We start from the raw sequence: 3,693 nt of genomic DNA, 5'->3' as shown, positions 1-3,693 counted from the left end.
TAAACTTTATAACAATAAAATACATTCCCAAGTATGTTACAGTAACTTGTGGCTGCTTATTTCTTTCATTTTTTCCCCAAATACTTTTTTTTTCTTTGCTTTTAAAATGGGGATGTTATAGTAACTATTTGAAAAAAAAAATCACCAAATGATAGACATGGTTTTGAGGATTGCATGAAAAGCCTGCATACACTTTATGATTATTGGAAAATACATTTGTCAAATTTGAAAATAATTCTTCAGAGTATTTGCTCAAAGGTAACGTCTCAAATTAAAAATCGAGCAATTTATTACATTTCTAATTCTTCATTACTTTTTTTTATTCTTTAAGATTTCTCAAATACTATATGCGACATTTCAGTAATCTCAGCTATTGGTTTCTTATTTATCTAGGATTTCACTTTGGCAAATCTCATTTCCTTAAAAATATAACGTGATATCACTCTTCATAGGAGAACAACTGAGAATTTGCTATCAGAAAATAACGTTAACTTTTACTCAGAACGGTAATGCTGGCTTGGATGCCTAGGCTGAGACTATAATCCAAAAACAGTTTCAACCAAATATGTATCAAAATTCAAAGGCAAGGATTTAGTTAGAAATCATTTATTCAACTTGAAAGGGGAATCCAAACACTTAAGGCTAAATATTTAATGAGTTAAAGATGTTCAAAAGCCAATTTCAATGTAAGAGCAAATCAAGAGTAGTTCTTCAGCTCATAAACGACTATCTTTAATAAATCTCTCCAAAAGAAGGGTATCATGCACAGTAAAGGAATTCATAGGAAATGCTGGGTACCTCTTACTTCTCCATCAGATCTACTCTACACCTGCTCTAAGCCCCATGAGTTGACTCTTTGAAGAGGCCCTCAGTTGGGTTCAGCCTATCAGAACACTATCAAGGAAATGTAAAAACAATGGCAAGAATGACAAACTATGAAGAACCAACTTAAACTCTATTTAAAACATAGGGGAAAGGCTTTGTGACATTGGTCTGGGCAATGACTTTTTGGGGAAAGATCCCAAAAGCACTGCTAATAAAAGTGAACATCGACAAATGGGATTATACCAAACTAAAAGGCTTCTGCACAGCAAAGAGAACAATCAGCAGAGTCAAAAGATAACCTATGTTGTGAGAAAATATTTGCAAACCATACATCTAATAAGGTGTTGATATCTAAGATACTTAGGAAACTCAAGCAACTCCATAGCAAAAAAGGAAATAACGCTCTTTAAAAATGGACAAAGGAATTGAGTAGACATTTCTCAAAAGAAGGTATACAAATGGCCAACAGGTATTTTTGAAAAAAATCAGCATCACTAATCATCACAGAAACACAAATTAAAACCACGATGAGATACCACCTCAAACCTGTTAGAATGCCTATTATCAAAAAGTCAAAAGATACATATTGGAGAGGAAGTGGAGAAAGGGAAACCCTTGCGTGCTGTTGGCGGGAATCCAAGTTGGTACAGCCATTATGGATAACGGTATGGAGGTTTTTGAAAAAATTAAAAATGGAGCTACCACATGATCCAGCAATACCGCTACTGGGTATACATCCATAGAAAATGAAATCACATGTCAAAGAGATATTTGCATTCCCATATTCACTGCAGCATTATCCACAATAAGGAAGGTAAGAAATCAACCCAAGTCTTCATCAAATGATGAATAAGTAAAGAAAATGTGATACGATACACAATAGAATTCTCTTTAGCTTTGGAAAATAATAAAATCATGTCATTTACGACAACATGGATGAACTTAGATGACTATGTTAAGTTCAACAAACCTGTCACAGAGAGGGAAATTCACATGATCTCTCTCATATATGGAATCTTAAAAAGCTGAACTCACAAAAGTAGAGAATAGAACAGTGGGCACCAGAGGCTGGAACAAGGGTGATATTGGTTAAGGAACACACAATTTCTGTTATGAGAAATAAGGTCAAGAGATCTGTGGTACAATATACTGACAATAATGAATAACAATGTATTCTTGAAAATTGCTAAGAGAGCAGATTGTGTTTTCACCACAAAATATTAGTGAGGTAATGTAGATGTCAATTAGCTTGATTTTGCCATTCCACCATGTCACCATGTTTCAAAACATCATATTGTACATGATAAATGTATGGAGATATATATATAGTTTTTATTTATCAATTGAAAATAAATTGATGAGAAGAAAGGAATTAAGAAGAAAAAATAAAAGACTGTAAAAGAATGTCTAGAATATTTACTGAATGTATAGTAGCAAATAATAATACCAATTCTAATATGTATTAGCTAAGTTTAAACACATAGTTAACAGAGGAATTTTTTCCAGTTTTGCTGGTTCTCCTTTAGTTAATATGAAATTTATGATTAGGAACAGCGTTGGCCTTCTATCATGGTCTCCTGTCAACAGCAGGCAGTGGCTGCTGAGTGGGTTGCAGATAACTTAACCGTGCACCCTGCCTCCCCTTCCTGCTGTCCTCCCGGGCTGAGCTCATCAGCTTGTCTATGGCACCATCCACTTGCTCACAGACTGACTGGTCCCAGGGGGGTCAATCACTGGGCAAGAAGTACATCCAGCAGACCCAGCCCCTCACCCTGGAGCACACTATCAAGTTGCACCCCCTTACTTTTGGTACAAAAGAACCCCTCGGTGTAATGGACAGCTCTGTTGCAGCCAGATTTTAGTGCATGAGGGAAAGAGTTGATAAAATTACAAGGAAGAGGACTGTAGAAAGGGTTCTAATTGGACATGAACCACTGGCTACCCCATGTGATACTGCTACAGCTGGGAACAACTTTCTTCAGATCACCTGGTCACAAACTTAACCCGGGAGAAGATAAAGTCAAAGGACTAAAACGCTTAATGACAGGACACTGTGTCATCAAGATGGAGCTCTGAAGACTGGGTGATTGATAGCTGCATCGGTAGCTGATGGAGAGGGCATTTTGAACCTCCTCAGTATTCTTATGTTCCTGCACGTATTACAAAGTATATGGGACACAGGGAGTTGTTTTTTGTTCAACTTCAAGAAAAAGCCTTGTTTGGAGTCCCTGAAAAGTTCAAGCCGGTAGATAAACCATTGTTTGAATTGTATGATGATGCATCAAGATATGGACCCATCATTTCCAGCTTCCCTCAGCTGTTGAGCAGGTCCAGTTTCATTTGCAAATGAATCCCTGCACAGCGGAGAAGTGAAAGAAGCCAATTCTGTGAGCGCAGATACACACAGTGTAGAAGAATGAATAGTTTCTGTGGTTTATCTCTTTCCCAATCCCTAAATTGCTGCCTACTTTCTATTGTCCAAATGGTAAAGTTAATATAAAGAACTAGATGGTAGTGTAAACAAATGTGATGTTTATTTACTTTTGGTTCTACTCATAATTTTTGTACAACATTAAAGAAAAATATACTTCTTTCTAAAAAATGAGGAGTGACTTGAGCCATTTCATTGCAATCATAGTAAAGTAACTTTATCTGTTAGCGCTTTAAGGTAGCTCATAGACTCTACGTCAGAAAAAAAAAAAAAAAAAAAAAAAAAAACTTGCAGAATTGCTAGAAGACATAGGCAGCCTCTGTATATTTGAAACAAAAGTAAAATTATTTTAGTTAATTCACTAAGCTTTTCACCAATTGCCTGCACAAAGTAAGTTATTCCACATGGCAATTCTAGGCATAAGAATTCTACCAGCA

At 36.0% G+C, this 3,693-nt stretch overlaps 1 pseudogene; it reads left to right on the top strand.

The window, feature by feature from the left end:
* The first annotated feature begins 2,507 nt into the window (after positions 1-2,507).
* Positions 2,508-3,175, top strand: LOC101049144 (cleavage and polyadenylation specificity factor subunit 5 pseudogene; annotated as a pseudogene).
* Positions 3,176-3,693: the final 518 nt, after the last annotated feature.

This window comes from Saimiri boliviensis, chromosome 13 (assembly GCF_048565385.1).
Source record: "Saimiri boliviensis isolate mSaiBol1 chromosome 13, mSaiBol1.pri, whole genome shotgun sequence".
Taxonomy (NCBI): Eukaryota; Metazoa; Chordata; class Mammalia; order Primates; family Cebidae; genus Saimiri; species Saimiri boliviensis.
The sequence above is the reverse complement of the archived record's forward strand: the minus strand, read 5'-3'. Positions and strand labels throughout refer to the sequence as shown.